Here is a 19967-nt window from a genome sequence, read left to right as displayed (position 1 = left end):
ATGTGGTGTGACAGCTATTACCCTATAGTGCTCCTTCGGTGCGTATTCGGCTTTCGAATTAAATCGTCCTCACTGTTTTTAATACTCTTACTGTTCCAAAAGTATAGCACGCACGCATCGTATTGCTCAAGACGTGGCCTGCCTCCAGTTTTTAGAACAGCCGCAGGGGCTCGATCGGCCCGCATCGCGATGATCCCGCGTGTTCGCTGCAGTATTGCTTCTACCTGCACTAGGTGCGTTCGCCTTTCCCTTCGTTTTTTGCGGGGACATCTCGAGCACGCCTGTATCGTACAGCCGGCCAAAACTGGCGTGCGCGACGGCTGCCTTTTCTGCGCTCCTGCGCTTCACAACGAAGAAAACTTGTGGTAAGCTTTATAATAAGCACGGGCTCACTGAGCCCCTGCTTAGATTTCATATTTTAGCAAGTTTACTCCGTCATAGGCTGCAGGAGCACGGAAAACGCGGCAGTCATGCACGCCAGCTAAAGAATTGGCCGGCTGTACTTTCGCGCTCTGCCGCGCCTATTTCGTCTGTCCGGAACTGTCCTGCAGCTCTTCGGTCGGCTGTACTCGCCCCAACGCTGCAGCCGTGCGAGGCGGCGGCGGTCGGCCCGCTGGTTGTTGTATGTTCCTGCTGCACTGGCCGTAGTTTGACGTGATAACTCCGAGGTCCGGTGTGCCTGCAGCAAGCTGTGATAGCTTCGTGCAAGCGGGCCCCGATTTTCTAGAACGAGCATCTTGCTAGGAATACATATTCGAAAGCAAAAGTTCAGGCCAGACCGAGAGCTTTCGCTGCCTTGTAACCTTAAGGGTGAACCGAGTATAATCTCTGATGTCTTTCCTATGGCACCAAGCTTGTCGTATGCGTAGTCTGTGTTAGTCTTGAAATTGCACAGCAAAACTTTTGACTCAATAGTATTATGTGCTAGTAATTTTGTTCCCATGCAGGCTCAGGTGTGGGCGACATCCACCTACTTGCCCTTGCAGTCGACAGAGAGGAGTGGACAAGTCTGGACAAGGCAGTGGGACTCCTTCTTGGAGCCTTTCTTGGTTTCAACATCTGTGATCCACCCGGCAGCCCTCTCACTATGGAACGTTTGCAGAGGTAAATGAGTGTGAAATAATTAGAAGGACCTTTTCTATAAAGGTTGGTATTTCAGGAGCAGTAAAAAATTTATTCAAATAATATGCGTGACTTAAAATCGAGTACTTATTCGAACGAAGAAGCTTAGCTGACCTCTGGTCAGCTTCCTTGGCTTTGTGGGTTTTTGTAGGGTGCTGCAATACAAGGTGCAGGACTGAAATCTTTTCTTTCAGGGATTTATGGTTTATGCACTAGTGAGTAATCTCATAACTTGGCAACCCTTAGCATAGCAAGCTGGCACTATTCATATTGCGCATCATCGCTTACAGCGTTTACCAGATTTGTTACATGTTATTCAGTGTTCTAGCAAAAAAACAGCAAAAACTGAGACACAGGTCGATGAGACGGTACACACACTACTGCCGAACTTACAGCTGATTTATTTTTGCAAGCGCATATGCAAATGAAACAAGCCCAGTCGTCATTCTATTCCCGATAAAAAGCGCCTCTTTTTCTGTGATAAGGACAGAGAACCACTTATTCTTTTTTATAATTTGTTAGAAGTGTTTCAAGCAGTTCTTGCTCATGCCTGGACTTAGGCGACCCCTGCTAATAATGTTTGTACCACTTTTTCTTTTTTCTAATGTGTAAGAAGAGTTTCAAGCAGTTCTTGCTCATGCCTGACTTACCCCTGCTAATAATGTTCGTGATGTGAAACAGAGGCTGGCATCTGCTGCAGTCCTTCACATACAAAGCAAGGTTGCTACCGGTGCCTGCTTGCAACTTCTTGCCATGTTATCTGCGACGTTCATTCAGGCATTGCCGAGTCTGCTTGATGTATACTTTCCCACTGGACATCTGGATTTAATACACAACCCTCATTACACACACTTTGAACTCCAATTGGTGGTTGCTCTTGCAGGCTGAAAACACAAACTGGATACCAAAATTTTCGGACACTCTTTCAACCCATGGGAAATTTTATGGAAGTATGGGACAAGAAACACTGAAGTGATCCTGTTCTTCCATAAGATTTCCCATGGGCTGAAAAGAGCGTCCGAAAAATTTGGTATCAACATGGTGTTTTCAGCGCCTCATGAGCTATGTGGTCTTTTCACCCGCATCTCTGGCTGTGCAGAGAACAAGCATGCAAAAACAACCACCAAACGACGTTCACAAAGTGTGTGTTAGGAGTTGTGTATTCAACCCCATGTGCTGTGGGAAAGTATACATCGAGCAGGCTGGGCAATGCCTGAATGAATGCCTCAGGAAACACATTGCGTGTGAGCACAGGGAGCAACCTGGCGTTGCATGTGAGGAACTGTAGCAAATGTTTGCCACTGTTTCACCGCACGAGCATTACTAGCTGGGGGAAGTCCTTGCACGAGCGAGGACTGGTTGAAGCATTTTTAATCAAAAAGAATGAGCAATCCTGCATAAGCGAGCCATCTATCCTTAGCATAGTGAAAGACTGCTGTTTTTTGCCTGGGATGGAAAGATGATTGAACTTGATTTTTTCATTTGCATGGGCGCTTGAGCGAGAAAATGGCTTCGAGTACGTGGATGAGCAAAAATGAATCATCTGTAAGTCCGCCAAAAGTGTGTGACTTCTTCTGGTCCTGTGTCACGGTTTTCAGGACATTGCAGAAAACACCTGGTATAATTGTTTATGTAATTCGAAATATCTTTGGTCATCTATGATGCTCAATTAGACTTGAAGCAAGTAATGCGTAACCCTATCAGTACATGTGTTGTACACCTTGTGATGGTCACAAGTGCTTCCTCCAGAATGATGCATTGATCTGCCAGAGTTGTCCAGTTGAAAGGAATGCTTCTGATACCATCCACTTCCAGACCTGCCCTCCTAAGACCGCCTAGATTGGTTTATGTGCCGTTGTCTGCTGATCAAAGCTTTGCCTTGAGGAAATATGATGTGTACTCTCTTCGACAAATTAAAGTAGAGTGACTGTGTTGCTTTCAAGTGGTAAATGTAAAGGTAATGTCGTGTATATGGCCTGAATGGTTACATCAACAAAAGGATGATGCAATAAGGGAACAAGAAAGTACACCTTTTGAACTACAGTGTAAAATTTTTCCACAAGGTGCGATATATTACAGCGGTGGACTGTCGTCGCAACTTGACAAAGCCCATGCCTTGCAAGCCACGTTAAAGAGTTAGAGTCAGGTTAAAATTCATTGTTGTGCATGACAGTTGAAGCGCAACACAGTTCATAAATGGAAGTTGGACAGATGCGTTATCTCCTTTTTATAGAAAAGAGAATTATGTTTTGATTTCATTTACAAGTATTTAATGATGGCAACAAGTTCTAGCTTTAGTAAATAGTTTTTCATGTTCCCTTTATTTAACATGTTTTCACAGATTTATTTTAATTGTTTGGAAAGCTTATTGGAGCTGAAAATGCCCTTCGAACCTGCGGTGTGTAATAGAAGCTGCAGTCACTTGCCTTCTATTTATAGGCATCTATGATGCCACTTAGCAGGTGCAAGGTGGTCAATCGCAACGAGAAGCCAGTGTCAATGGATTGAGGCCCCTCTAGTGATTCTTTACTTCATTGTTTAGTTGTGTCAAGGTTTTGTATGTTGCCTTGATTATGAGGCAAGTAATAATGTATCTGTTTACTATATTTTTTACCTGATGTCCTGGCTCAGGTGCTCAGCTACTGGTTCCAAGTGAGGGATCAAACACCATCCATGGTACCTGCACTGCTCTGGAGGCTAAATGCAAAGAAGCAAGTGTGCTAAGCGATGTCAGTGCATCTTAAATTAAGAACTCTATGGGGCCAAATTTAATCTGGAGCCCTTCAGTACAGCATTTCTCATTGGCCATTTCCTGGAATTTATTTTCTTACATTTTTCTAAAATGATGGACATGATTTTTGTGTGCCTGGAAATAATGTCTATTTTCTTTGTTCACTTTTCCTGTGCAGATGCCATTTGCGAAAAACTGCATTTGATGCATCAGAGGCACAAGGTTTTATTCGCAGGTGGCTGCCCGGTTCATGTGATAGAGGGAGTGGAAGGAAGAGACGCTTTGCCAAAGTCTTCTCCCCCCCCTCCAACCAAGCACGCCACCTGCGAGTGCGGGGACAGCCCCCTGCACTGTGCCCGCATGTGTGCCTCCCAATCCCCTGGCCTCTTCCACTTCCTGAGGTCTCTCTCTCCCTACAGCCCCTGCCCCCACTCACCACACAGCCCCTGCCATCATCCCACAGCCCCTGCCATCATCCATCCGACAGCACCTGCCACCACCCATCCCACAGCCCCTGGCACCACCCTTCCCGGCCCCTAACGATTAATTCTATTTGGACTTTTTCATAAAATAAATGTTCTTTTCATGAATACTTTGGTTGTCTCATTTTATGAATATTTGCATGGCTGCTTACGAGTGAACATTTGCATTAATGTTGGCAACTGAAGATAAAAATTAACATAGGCTTTACTAGCGAGTAGTAAATAGAAAAGGGCAGTGGCATGCCAACCATTAAGCCACTGATGTGACAGGTTGTATGCACTGTCATGAATGGAAAAGCCTGTGCTTAGTCTGCATTGACAGTGCCAATAGGCTGAACATATCAATGTTGGCATCCACACTGGGATATTTCAGTACATATTGGTAGGGCCAGAATGGCTGGCTATCCATGGGACTAATATTGGCATCAACAATGAGACATCCATGGAATAGCTGATGTAGAGTACATAGTGGTAGTACCAGCATGGCTGAACATTGAACCGATACTCGCAGGACCAATGAAGTATGAGTGGAAAGGCCAGTGATATGCCCATAATGGCAGTGCCAGAATGGCTGAACAATGGGACAATCTTGGTAGGAAGTATGGGCCAAGGTTGGAAAATGTAGTAACGTGCTTGTATGCCAATGCGAGCCCATATATTGATGCCACTGTATTCCAACAATGAGCCATTGTTGGTCCAATGCTGGCGTGCTGCCTGGGGACAAGTTAGATAAGGGGGCGACACACGAGGCGTGCTCCTTGTCCTCACTCTTGACAAGTTCACAAGCAAATATTAGCTGACAACTAACATGAAAGGGAAAAAAGGACAGAATGTATACTTACGCAAGCAGTGCCTTCTGGTTCCCCTCGGTGACTCACGCGTGCCGCCACCAAACTTGAAAAAGCTTGAAGAAATAAAAATTCACAAGCGCGCGCTTTGCTGCCAAACGTCCAAACGAAATGACCACAAGCTATGGATTGGGATTGGCTTGGAACGCACGTGGGAGCGAGAGCGGATGCCTACGTTAATGCGTAAAGCGGTGGATAAATACACGTTTAGTTTCGGAAAATTTCTTTGAAGCTTAGTGTTGACAACACCGCCAAGAATAATTTTTATCAATTTTTTTACACTTCAATTTATTAATGAGCAAAACATCTTATTTTACGCGACAGCGTATAAAGCTAAGATAGAATGGCATGGCTACTTTTGACTACTTTCAGCTCAAGTTTTGGCTCCTTTTAAAATGTTCCCAACGGCAACCCTGCCCGCGAGTCATGCCGCGAGTACAGTTACAGTGCACTGTAGTACAGTGGCACTGTACCGCGAGTGCTCGCGCTTGTTTTTCTTTTGTGGTGTGGAGGTGTTGGTCGCACTGCCTGTCTGCTGTCCCTTTGTGCGGCTGTTGCGGTTCCCGTCTTTCACCGCAAAGCTTCTGCATTTCGCCATGAATGCAAAGCAACGCAAGTACTGTATCGTTGAAAAAGAATACCGTGAGATCTTGCAAGATCTCGGTATTTCACAACGGCCGGTCGCATCTACGTCTTCAAGCTTGGATCAAGGCGGCAGGAAACGATCGCACTCCGAAACATCAGTCGACGTACGCACCCCCCAACTCTTGCTACCGTCCGAAGCAACCACGCGACGCAGAAGCGAAGTGCGCGCTGAAGACGCGTGATTGAAATCTATAACCGTAATCAATATTGTCACAGATGGGTCCTTAATCACACAGGCTAGGCACAGGCCGCAAAACAGAGAAGCAGAGTCTCAGCTCCGAGAGCACGCGAGTTCCACACTTCTTCGTCCTTTCGGCGCCGCCCGGGGACACCTGGCGGCATTATCCCCCCCCCCCCAAAAAAAAAAAAGAAAGCAAAAACGTGGGCGCACATTGAGTGAACGGTCACATGCCGCTCAACGGCTGCAGGTACAAATAAAAAGAACACGCGGAAGAGGCTACGCCCCTTACTGCGTACAGTAAGGCTTCATGCGCAGTACGTGCACGACCTCAGGCTGAGCTCGACGGCGCGAACTCGGTAGAGTGCCATCGGGGCGGACTTCATACGTCACATCCGTGATACGGCGCAACACTGTGTACGGTCCAAAGTAGCGGCTCAGGAGCTTCTCCGACAGGCCTGGGCGACGTACTGGGGTCCATACCCACACTTTGTCGTCGGGGTGGTACTCTACGTGTCGATGTCGTTGGTTGTAGCGTTGTGCATCTGTGACCTGCTGCCGTCGGATGTGCATACGGGCCAATTGCCGGGCTTCCTCTGCGTGCCGGGTAAACTCCTCGGCGTCCGACGTGAGCTCCTGGTCGTCAGGGGCGCACGGAAGCATGGCGTCGAGCATTGTCTGTACGTCACGCCCGTAGACGAGGCGAAACGGCGTAAAGCGAGTCGTTTCCTGAAGCGCCGTGTTATAGGAAAACGTCACGTATGGGAGGATCTCGTCCCAGGTCTTGTGCTGTACATCGACGTACATGGCGAGCATGTCCGCTAAGGTTTTGTTGAGGCGCTCCGTGAGCCCGTTTGACTGCGGGTGGTATGCAGTAGTCTTGCGGTGGGTCGTGTGACTCAGCTGGAACACCTCGTGCATGAGCTGTGCAGTAAACGCAGTGCCTCTGTCGGTGATTACGGAAGACGGGGCGCCGTGTCGTAAAACGATGTGGTGTATGAAGAAATGCGCGATTTCCGAGCATGTACTGCGCGGCACCGCCTTGGTTTCCGCATAGCGCGTCAAATAATCAGTCGCAACTATAATCCACTTATTGCCAGATGCTGATACAGGAAATGGGCCCAGAAGATCAATGCCGACTTGGTCAAAAGGTGTGCGAGGTGGTTCAATTGGATGGAGCAAACCTGCAGGCTTTAGCGGTGGCGACTTACGACGCTGGCACTCACGGCAACCTCTGACGTAGCGATGGATGGTCGCTGCAAGTTTAGGCCAATAATAGGCCTGACGCACTCGGGCGAGCGTGCGGGCAAATCCCAAGTGGCCAGATGTGGGCTCATCATGACACGCTGAAAGGATGTCGTCGCGGAGGTCTGATGGCACGACTAGGAGGTAGGTCCGGTCACCGTTACGTGAGTTTTTCTTGTAGAGTACGCCATTGCGAATACAAAAAGAGGACAGGTAGCGGGAAAAGGGTCGAGGTACGTTGGAAGCATGGCCCTCTAGGTGATCCATGACAGACCGCAGGTCAGCGTCAGCACGCTGCCTTGCCACCAAGTCCGAACTGCTGACCACACCTAGGAAACGATTGTCGTCCTCTGTGCTGTCATCAGCTTGCTCGACGGGTGCGCGCGAGAGCGTGTCGGCATCTTCGTGTTTACGTCCGGACTTATAGACAATTGTATAATCAAATTCCTGAAGGCGAAGGCTCCAGCGTGCCAGGCGGCCTGATGGGTCTCGGAGATTTGTCAGCCAGCACAAGGAATGGTGATCTGTGACGACTTTGAAAGGGCGACCGTAGATATAAGGCCGAAATTTCATCGTGGCCCAGATGACGGCGAGGCACTCCTTTTCTGAGGTGGAATAGTTGATTTCGGTGCGCGAGAGTGTGCGACTCGCATACGCGATCACACGTTCCACGCCTTCTTGATGCTGAACGAGGACGGCACCAAGCCCAATATTGCTAGCGTCGGTGTGTATCTCGGTAGCAGCCTCCTCATCAAAGTGAGCAAGCACAGGGGTAGTGTGCAGCCGTCGTCGCAGCGCTGTGAAAGCAGCCTCTTGCGCGGCAGTCCAGACGAACGGTGTATCTTCACGCGTTAAGCGGTTCAAGGGTTCAGCGATGCTGGAGAAGTCTGCGATAAAACGGCGGTAGTAGGCGCACAAACCCAAGAAGCGCTTGAGCGCTTTCTTTGTAGTAGGACGGGGAAACTCGGCTACGGCGGCTGTTTTCTCGGGGTCGGGTTTTACACCGTCGGCGCTCACAACATGGCCAAGAAACTTGAGCTCTTTGTAGCCAAAGTGGCACTTCTCGGGTTTAAGTGTTAAGTCGGCCAATCGCAGGGCATCCAGCACGGTCCGCAGGCGTTCAAGGTGTTGGTCGAAGGTTTCTGAGAACACCACCACGTCATCTAGATAAACTAAACAGGTTTGCCATTTGAGGCCAGCCAGGACAGTGTCCATCATGCGCTGAAACGTCGCAGGCGCTGAACAAAGACCGAAGGGCAACACCTTAAATTCATATAGGCCGTCGGATGTGATGAAGGCAGTTTTTTCGCGGTCACGTTCATCAACCTCAATCTGCCAATATCCGCTCTTGAGGTCGATCGATGAAAAATACTTGGCGCGGCGAAGTCTGTCGAGTGAGTCGTCGATGCGAGGCAGCGGGTAGACGTCCTTTTTCGTTATGGCGTTCAGCTTACGGTAATCAACGCAAAAGCGCAAAGTCCCATCCTTCTTCTTTACCAGAACAACAGGCGACGACCACGGGCTCTTAGAAGGCTGAATTATGCCGTCTGTAAGCATCTCCTTCACCTGCGTTTGGATGGCGTCGCGTTCCTTCGGGGAAATGCGGTATGGCTGCTGTCGTATGGGGCGAGCATCATCGGAAGTGATGATTCGATGCTTTGTGACCGCCGTTTGCCGCACTTTCGAGGAGGATGCGAAGCAGGTTTGGTATTGAAGCAGTAGGGCGCGTAGGGCGCGCTGTTGAGTCGCTGATAGCCCGGAGCTAATATCGATGCGATCCAGGGACGTGTCCGGTTGTACCATGCCCTCGGACGCAAAACACTCAGTAACATCTGCCAATTGGTCGGCCCACGCGATGGCAGTAGCTCGGAAAAGGCGACGAGGTTCGTTGGTAAAATTAGTAATCAGGAGTTCCGACCGACCGTTATGGAGGTGGACAAGGCTTCGGGCCGAGCAAATGCCGTGTGTCAGTAGCAAGGAAAGGTTACCCTCGGCGACTGCAGGTCCATCACGTAGCCTATCATCGCATTCAACTCTTGCAAAAACACTGGCGCGCGGCGGGATCAAAACACTCTCAGTGGAAATACGAAGGGCGGAGCTGCGTTGACGAACATCGGAGGTGTCGTCGGCTTTCGCTGTAGAAAACGTAACGGTTCTGTTCCGCAGGTCGATAACGGCCCCATTCTCACGGAGAAAATCTACGCCCAAAATCAGGTCCCGAGAACAGTCGCGGAGCACCAGGCAGCTCACTACGAACGTCGAATCGATGATCTGGACCCTAGCCGTGCACTGTCCAAGCGGAGTAATGATATGGCCCCCCGCCGTCCGGATCTGGAGGCCAGAGCAGGGAGTCGTGACTTTCTTGAGAAGCGCTGCCAATTTGCCACTAATAATTGAAAACTCTGCTCCTGTGTCCACCAACGCGCTAATGCTCTGACCGTCGAGAAGCACGGGTATGTCGAGTGAGAATCGCTCCTTTAGATCACCTGCTGTCGTCGACGTCGACAAAGCTCTATCATCGGATGTCGGCGTCGTCAGGGGGTCCTTACAGCATCGATATCCAGCGACCACGCCCCCGGAGGTCGCTGTCTTCAGTTTTCCCGGCGAGGACTGGGCGAGCGGTCCGATGTCGCTCGCGCAAAGTTCTGCGGATTCGGTGAAAATGATGACCGGCGAGGGGACGGTGATCGGGACTGACGGCGCGCCATGGACCACATTGGTTGCTGCGTCACGTACGCTTCAATCGCAGGGGGCCGTTGACCAAATCGGGGTCTTGGCGCATCGGGGGAAAAACCCTGCAGGCCAAGTTCACGATATGGGCACCGCCGGAACAGGTGACCGGGCTCCCCACAATGGAAACACAAACGTCGTCGGTCTGGGCCACGCCAGACGTCCGCTCTGCGCAGGGATCGTCGGTCACTCGGGATGTGCTGCACTGGCTGCACCGAGGATAGCGGGACGTCGTGATTGGCTTGAACAAACGCCGTTGCATTTGGGGCAGGGCGTCGTAAAGCGTCAGCATACGTCGGGCGGCAGTAGTCCGTCTCGATAGGCTGTGTAAATGCCGCTGGATTCGGGGCAGGGCGTCGCAGAGCTTCAGCGTACGTCGGGCGGTAGTAATCTGGCTGTACTGGCTGTGGTTCGCCGCGTAGCAACTGTGGCCTGATAGCCTGCTGCACCTCGTCGCGGATAACGCCCATAAAGGAGCTGGCCGTGGTCTGCGACGTACCGCAGATCTTCTGCAGCTCCTCGCGGACGACAGTGCGGATCATGTCACGGAGGAAGTCGGTATTGGTGTTGAACGCCGGGAGAGGCTCCGTAACAGAAGCAGCAAGGACTGGCCGGTCGTACGCGGTGGAACGCTGCCGGAGAACCTGCTCCATCGTGATAGCCTCTGCTAGAAACTCGGCAACAGTGCTTGGGGGGCTGCGCACGAGGCCGGCGAAAAGCTGTTCTTTCACACCACGCATTAGGTGGCGCAGCTTTTTGGCTTCCGACATGGCTGGGTCAGCCCGTCGGAAGAGTCGCGTCATGTCTTCGACGTACATGGTAACCGTTTCATTGGGCATCTGCATGCGGGACTGCAGGGCGCGTTCAGCTCGCTCCCGACGATCAGCGCTGACATACGCGGCGAGCAATTGACGTCGGAACTCATGCCATGACAAAAGAGCGTCCTCACGGTTTTCGTACCACGTCCGAGCACCGTCCTCCAAGCTGAAGAAAACGTTCCTCAGTTTGGCGGCGTCATCCCACTGGTTAAATGTGGCGACACGTTCAAACTGGAGGAGCCAATCTTCCACGTCCTCCAGCTGAGTCCCGTGAAAGGATTTTGGTAGCCGTGGGTTGTGGAGGGTGTAGTACGCGGTGCCTTGCATGACTGGTTGAGGGGCAGGCGCCGAGGTAGTGTCAAATGGCCTGAGCTCAGGAGGCAGCCGGCCAGGTGTCGAGGTAGTCTCCAACAGCCCATGCTCAGGGGCAGTCCTAGATTGCCGCGACTGACCCGATGCACTGGCGTGTCGATAGGGAGAGGTCTGGGGTCCTCGGTGTTAGGAGGGGTGTGCGACATATTCCAGGGCGATGTACCCCGCACCTCCACCACAAATGTCACAGATGGGTCCTTAATCACACAGGCTAGGCACAGGCCGCAAAACAGAGAAGCAGAGTCTCAGCTCCGAGAGCACGCGAGTTCCACACTTCTTCGTCCTTTCGGCGCCGCCCGGGGACACCTGGCGGCAATATGAAGACGATTAACCGATAGCGATTAATACGTCCCTATCGAAAAATCTCGTATATATGTGTCATATGTGTCTGGTTCATACGAGATTATGGAATATGTGTCTGGTTTACAATTATTGGGAAAGGAAAGGGAAGGGCAGGGGTGGAATTTTAAGGCAATTAACAATAAAATAGCTTCCATTGAAGTTAGTAAACTAAAGAAAGTAAAAAAAAAATCGGACGCGAAAAAAAAACTACGCGTCGTTCCGGATTCGAACCACTGACCTAGAGATTTACAGCTCACTACACTACCCACTACACCACTGCTGACATGGCAAAAAATGGTTTACATTTCGATGACAAGACTTATGCTATGCTTCCCACTACTATAGAATTCGACGGTTAGGTGCGAGGACAAATGTTTATTTTTAAGGTATAAGGAGCTGAACTACAGCCGATTGCACTTCCACTGATATTGTGGATCTTGATGTGCTCTGTGATAAGCATTGAAAGATCTGATATTTGTATGTATTTTAATTTTCACAGCGCCTGCACCATTGATCGTAGTACTCTCATTGCGCACATATTGTTAACTACAGTCGGAGCTCTTGCATGAAAATACCTGGCGTTATTAGCTCAACTAAGCCCAGAAGGCAACATTTGCCTTCTGGCTGAACGTTTGTCCAAGCACATTGGAAACGCCTAACGTCGTACTGTTTGGATAGGCGCGGTTTACAACAGGAGGGCACAAGCAGAGAATCAAGGAGAAAAATATTTGAAACAGGCCAAGAGTTTTTTTTATGCGTTGGTTGGGCACTTGTTAATCGCTTGTTCATCCCTTTTCCGCGTGTTTCAAACAGCAAGGCCCACTCTATAGGAGGCACTCATCAGCGGCTATGTGTTTCGCACGAGATTTATGTAAGCTGATACGGTGCATATCGCAGCTCTTGTGTACGCACGAGTGTCGCGTGTCAGTTAAGGTATGCCACATATGTAATAAGTCCATACAAGTCACCTTTCCGTAGCGCGTAAACTACTATATATGCAGCAGATGTGTTCATCTGTGACATTTGTGACGCGTATGAGCTCGTACGCAGCCTATACGCGTTCATACGAGACACATTAATTTGTGACACACATGAACTCGTATGAAGTATATGTGCTGATACGAGGCGCATTTGTCGACACATATGGCTCATATGGTGCCCATATGAGTCAAACGAGGCACATATGAACTCGTATGAAGCCTATATGTGTTCACATGAGGCACATATACTGACACATATAACTCATATGGGCTGCATACGAGGCAAAGGGAGAGAACGAGTACCGTGGAGGCGCAGTGCCTTCGCATTCTTCCAATTCGAGTTCCCGCAGACGATGTAACGTTTTTTTCTTAAGCTATATGTATCTCTTATATAAGCGCATGGTCAGCGCTGTCCTACCATGGAGCAAACGCACGTTACTGTTTACCCATTCCTGCTTTAATGGAGTGCTCGACACGTTGCGCCATGCATATAGTTTTGGTGCTGTTCTGCAGGTATACCGCATTAACTGCGACGCCCAAGCACATCAAGGTACAGCGGATTTAACGTTAGAATCGAGAAGTTATCTTTATAATTATAGTTTTTGAAATTCAGGCCTGAAAATCGGTGCTGCATATATTTTTCTCCGACTCGCATTCTTTCATTGCACGACTGGACTTTTTACATTTACACAGAACGAAGACCACAACCTTAAAGGGGGAAATAATCGCATGCATGCATGCAACTTTGCATATTTTAGTTTAAAAAACTGAGATTTAAAAAATCTCACAGGAGGTTATGCGGGTTTTTACGAAGATATCATTATCTACGCCCCGAACTATATATGCTTATAAATAATTAACAATGTGCGAGCTATATATATATATCGCGCCTATCGCCGCAATTGAGAAAACTAAGAAGTCGCAATAGCAACTGCATGATGCTCCATAGCAGTCGGCAAGTTGCGTTGCCTATTGCAGGAATTGGCCAGCTTCTAAATATGGCAAAGTCAATGCAGGGGAAACATTCGACAAAGTGGTCCAATACTGCCAACTTCTAAAAATGGCTGAGCCAAGGCGGGTGAAACGTCCGAGAAATTGGTCCAATACTACCAACTTCTAAAATTGGCTGAGCCAAGGCAAAGCCACCTAGACTACTTAAGGCCTCTCCGCTTGCTCCGTGACGTCACGCTAGTTGTCCGACCTCCGCTCGCGACTGCGGGGGTTCGCCGGCAGTTTTAAGCGCACTTTTTTACTATCCGAGGTACAATGGCTTTAGAAGTGAGTCAATAAATATGGATTAGCGACTAAACAACAGCTTTTTAAACGCGAGCATAATATCGCTAAATATCTTCCTTATTAATTTATAATTTATGCTATCTTTCGTGGCCCTTGCAACATACTTCGTATTGGAGCTAAGTGCTTCGTTTTTATAGCTGCATGATAATACTTGTGACAGAGCATTGCATTGCTGTAGTTCCTGCTCTTCAGTTCATCGTATGTAGTTCATATTAACTTCAAAATATTTTTTCCTAGACAGAAAAGCAGTAGAATGAGGCAGAATGCATGAGATGCAGTACCTGCTACATCTCATGCATTCTGTTGCTTTTTAAAGAAATGTACGTTTTTTTTGTTATGTTCGAAAGCGGATGGCGTGTTAGACATTAAAATAAACAAAATGAACGAAGTCATGCAAAACAGTAACATGAATACTTTATGGACATTTTATTGGTCAGAGTGTTCTGCATTAAAATATTTCAGTTCTTTATTTCTTTTAGTTTCCTGACAACTGCCTTCTTCTGACTGCTGTCCTGAATGGCGTCATTCTTCAATTTACAAAAATTTACATTTTCCCGACGTGCCCTCATGAAGGTGTAGAAGGAAGATATGATGGGAAATTGGGGAACACCGAAGGCACTGCACCCTTTTCAAGTTGAACACGATCGCGGTTGAGCTCTATGGTTCTTCCTGTTTGTTTATCATCATGTGAGAGCTTGGTAATGGTCTTGCTCATGGAAATGGAGCTCGCATACCTGCATGAGAAAGCTTAATTATAATTACATCCGGTTCTCCCGAAACAATTCTTCAACAAGTTTTAAAGTTACAGAAGGTTTTTACTTTCTACCTTGTAATGTATGATTGGCGTAAAATCCTTGCGAGGAACTGCTCTCATCCAAGCTTTTCTGTGAGCTTCATCTTCGGGAAAACCAAACACTCTAACTTTTGGGCCACCGACATAATTTCCGCGGCACCCCGGCACACAGCAACTGCCCATGTTGCAGCGATTACAAAATGTGCTTTTCTTTAGCACCACATCATGATTTCAACGTGCACAAGCCAGGAGAAAAAGGTTTGACGCACTGCAGCTCGAAAACCTAGAAGCCGGAAAAAAGAAATGTCAGCATGTTCGCTGCCTAATCTAACCACAGGCCTGCGTTTCTATGAGCCTGTGCTGCGTTTCACCGAACTCTCACCGTCGTTCGCGGTCGGACCGGTCGGGCGGGTAGGGCAACTAGTGTGACGTAGGCCCCTGTGGAGAGGAGGAGCGAACAGGCCTTGTCTAGTCTAGGTGGCTTTGGCCAAGACGGGGAAAACGTCTGAGAAACTGGTCCAATACTGCCAACTTCTAAAAATGGCTGAGCCAAGGCTGGGAGAACGTCTGAGAAACTGGTCCAATACTGCCAACTTCTAAAAATGACTGAGCCAAGGCTGGGAGAACAGAGGCAACGCGGGGCCTTCACAGGGTTGTCGTTTGCCAACTCAGATCCTACATTGGACCGATGTCATGTGCTGCTTGGGGGGAGCCCTAACCTGGAAAGAGGGACCTCCAGGTAAATTTTTCTCTGAAGTGCGAACTTTGGACAGTAGAGCAGGAAATGGTCCACAGATTCAACGACCCCGCATGAGTCACATAGGTTTGTTGGAGACCACCCACATCTGCATAGGTATAAATTTAAACTGGGAATCCTGCACCGCAGTCGCGTCATTGATACCTCACACTGCCTGGTTTTACACGAACGGACATTCCATTTATACGCTAAGTGCTGATAATCAGCAGTATTTAGTAGGGGATCGCGTAACCTGGCTGATATGTGTTGGAACCACTGAAACCTGGAGATCGCCAGCAGACTGAAATTCGGGACGGGATGCGTTACTGGCCCGTCAAGAGCTGACCTTGCTAAATAATCAGCCACCTCGTTGGAATGAATGCCTGCATGACCAGGAACCCAGACAAAACGGACCTCCTTTACAGTGGACGGGACAAAAAATCGCAGGAAGCGGCACAAAAAATATTTTTGGGAAGTTTCAAGGGATTAGTTGTTCCGCTGTTAAACTTAGAGACATGTTTGCCGATTGACTAACCTGATTTCATCTATTCTGATGTTTGTTTTACCTAGCTCAGGACTTTTTTCCTTTGTTCTGCACTGATGAAGTGTCTTGATTTGTTTATTGTTTTTTGATTATTTGGTGCTGTCTACACGCTGCCTTATATATGGGGCTGCGGACTCGTCAAGTTGCCAAGTGGCAGCTTTTTTTCCGTAGCCCTCCATCTGTAGCACCGATGGAAATAAAGATTTGATTTGATTTGAGACTAAAACTGACAATCAGCCAGGATGATAACGTGAGAAACATGACACGGAATTTTGTGCAGGGTCATTCCAAGAGCCAAAAATTCCGCAAAGAATATGGGGATATAATCTGGGATGCGGACAGAATAGCTCCATGCCAAATCCTGCGAAAAGATGCCAACTGCAGCTTTTTGGCCGCTGACGGAGGCATCAGTAGAAAGCACCACATGATGGAGGAATTCCGCTATATGACCAGAAAGAATGCCGTTTAAAATGTTTGTGGGCATGTGTTTCGCATGAGATGGGAAGATGTGGTCAAAATGGAACTCCACTGCTGCCGGCGTGTCGTCAACCCACTGCAAGGAACTGAGATCAACACCAATCGGGGTTAAAAGTTTCTGCGTTAAGGTAATTTGTGGCATTTTATACCGTGGCCAATGATGGTAAAAAAATAACGCCTGCTGAGACACAAAAATAGGAGTACTGACATTAGTCATCGGGTCCAACGACCTGAGGAAAGTTCGCACCGTGAGTATTTGAAAGCGGGAAATTAAATCGGGCACACTGGCTTCGAGATAAAGCAGGGCGTTTGAAACTGATTTTGGGAGACCAAGGCAGAGACGTAGAGCGCGCCTTTCCAGTAAGATTAGGGGTTGGACCTTGTAGTTTGCGCTACCAGAGAACAAAACGCAACCAAATTCAAGTATAGGTCTTACATAAGCTTTGTAAAGTAACAATAATGTGTCGCGGCGCATCCCAAACCTTTTATTGGCGATTCGTGTCAGCCGGCCTAGAGCGCGTTCTCCTTTACGCACGTTGTTCTTGATATGAAGGCTCCAGTCTAAGGTTGGATGGTAAGTAACACCTAGATATGTAACAGATTCCACTTGTGGAATCAGATTAGTGATGGGCTAATGAAATGTACAAAGGCGTGTCTGGAGGAAATACCAGTGTGCCACATTTGTTAACATTCAGGGATAAATTAATACGGTGCAACCAAACTCCAAGAGCATCCAAATATCCCTGCATAATCTGGTAAAGCGAATGGATATCCGTGGCCGAGGCGAAAAAAGCTATGTCGTCTGCATACACAAAAACTTATATCAGGACGGATGGGGATGTCACTGACCAAAATATTAAAAAGCAGCGGTGATAGTACCGAGCCTTGCGGCACTCCTCTTGATTGATGGTAAGTATTAGAACGTAGGGTACCCTCTGCGCAGTAAAAGTATCTGTCCTTTAGAAATTCAGATCTCCATGCATAAATGTAGGTTGGAGGATGTAACTGCGCAAGTCTGTCAAGTAAAGTAGTATGTTCTACACTATCATAGGCCTTTGCTACATCAAGAGTCACCAAAGCTGAAACTTCTCTTCTGCGTATCGAGAGCCGGATTCTACACTCAAGATCCACATGCGCGATCCATATAGAGCATCCGCGACGAAAGCCAATCTGTGCTGGGCTAAGGCCATTAACATCCTGAACATGTTTTGTGAGACGGCTGTGCACTACCCTTTCAATTAATTTGACTAAATTTGAAGTTAGTGCTAACCAGTGTTGATTCAATTGAAACCTTGAATTGCTCTTGAATATTTTTCTTGTCTGCTTTTTGGTTGCCCAAACTGATCGTGTTTTTGCCTTACTGCAAGTTTCACATTTCATTTCATTCATTGGCTTACTTCTGTTTGTTTATGTTTCACTTTCCCAAATGAAGAGCTCGGTTTGCATTTCGTTTAGTCCTTGTTTTGCTCATGTTCTATTGCCCATAGAACAAGTGTTTTGAAATTATTATTTGCTATCTTCGTTCCATACGCTGATGCCATTTGTATGCCACTCCTGCTTGGGCCGTAAAGGCCTGCAGTATTGAATAAATAAATAAATAAATAAATAAAATAATTGGCCGAATATTATCTAAAACGTACCCTTTACCAGCATCTTTCCTCAATAAAATAATTTTCGCTATCTTCCAAATGCTTGGAATCCATGCATTGTTCAATGAAGTATTGACAATATCAAGAGGTTGCTTGTGAAATCCTTGGCTAAAATTTTAATCATACCAACAGTGACACCATCTTGCCCGGGAGCTGCAGCGTGCATCATTGCTAGGACTGAGAGGAGCTCTGACGCATCAACCTCGGTATAATCTGAAGAGGGTGTGATTGCGCGCAGAGGGACATTTCTTTGAGTCTGGAAGCGTACCGCTAGTCCCTGAGCAATACTATCCAGGGTTTCCTGAGCCTGTTGTGGGGATAACACTGTTGAAGAAATAAGGTGAGGGACTTGAGAACTCTTGTTACGTTCCATAAATCTATACAGGACCTTCCGATTACGAGGATTTGAAAGATAAGTGTTCAAATTTTGGTTATAGTCCTCCTTGGCTTTTGCAATTGTTCTTTTGAAAGATGCAGAGAAAAATTTGTAATTTAACCAATTTGCTGGAATCTGGTTGCAGGATAGCTTCTTCCAGGCCGCTTTTCTGCAACGATAGGCCTTCTCACATTCTTGTGTCCACCAGGGAGACGGCTGTTTATTAGAGACTGCTGCGGGCACAGTGAATATTGCATGGTCTACTGCACTTTGCAAAAATGAAACCGCCTGCTGAGCTCTGTCATCCCGGCTAGTACTGACTATAGAGGCAAGTGAGGCGGACATCAAACTTTTATAAATATTGTGGTTGACAAATTTATGGTTTACACAACTATTTTTGTGCGGAGATAACCGGATAGTGAAAGTTATAGGAAAGTGGTCACTAGAAGTACCCGAATCTTCTGTCAACCCGTCAGTCACCTCAAGCCTACCTGCCGATAATGTTAAGTCAATGGCTGAGCGAGCACCACCTCGCATAAATGTTATATCTCTTGAATTACAGCAGCGTACAGCATATGCAGACAGCCACGACCAGAGAAGCTGGCCGCAGGAATCAGTGCGACTTCCCCATTCACTGTGGTGGGAATTAAAATCTCCCGCAATAACTACACTACTTGCGCCAGCCACCAAGCTGTCTAAGCAGTCTGTCCTCTGTACACCTAAAGGAAAGTAGGTATTAGCAATTGTAATATCAGAACACTGCGGAAATGAAATTTTGAGCGCTAAAAGCTCACAGTCAGGGAGAAGAATTTTGTTAGAGATAGATGCCTGATGACATATGTGTTTAGAAAGCATGATTACCAATCCGCCTCCCCTACCAGCATTTCGATCTAATCTGAAAACTCGAAAGTTTTTCATTGAAAATGATTTATAAGGTGATAACCACGTTTCTTGTAAAAGCACGATATCAGGGTTGTGTTTCCGAATAAGTAGTTCTAGATCTGGAAGAGAAGAGAATACCGAGCGGCAATTCCATTGTAACACTTTGATGCCTGCCATGATTACTGACCAATTGAAGAGGCAGACACTGCCTCTTTGAGGATATCAGCATTGGGAAGAAGTTTTGGTGGTCCTTTTCTAGCTTTCATCTGATGAGAACCAGATTTAGATGGAGACGAGGAAGCACGACGCTTCTGCGTAGAACACGACATTTCAACATCTGTTGTGCAGATATCGGTGCAACATGCATTGCTAGGTAGAGAGATGTTAGGTGGGACCTGGGAAGCATCAGGAGGTGATGCTGAGCTGCTTGCAGTAGCGGCAGAAGCTGAAACAGACGCAGGCTTCGCTGCCAGAACGGATGGAGATGATGACACAGATTGAACTGCAATAAACTGAGCCAACGCCTCAGAAAATGTGTTTAGCATACGCTCAACAACATTGTTAAGGGCTTTTTCTACAGTGGAGACAATGGAGGCAGTCAAGTTGGACTCAATATCCCCAACAGAAGCGCGCACACGACTAGCGTATGAATCCTTCTTCCTGTTAAGAAGAGCGTAAGCATCGGCTCTTGAGCACCGCTTCTCTGTGATAATGTCTATCA

This window comes from Amblyomma mixtum, chromosome 4 (assembly GCF_055824585.1).
Source record: "Amblyomma mixtum isolate Tamu chromosome 4, ASM5582458v1, whole genome shotgun sequence".
Lineage (NCBI taxonomy): Eukaryota > Metazoa > Arthropoda > Arachnida > Ixodida > Ixodidae > Amblyomma > Amblyomma mixtum.
This window is presented reverse-complemented; position numbering follows the sequence as displayed.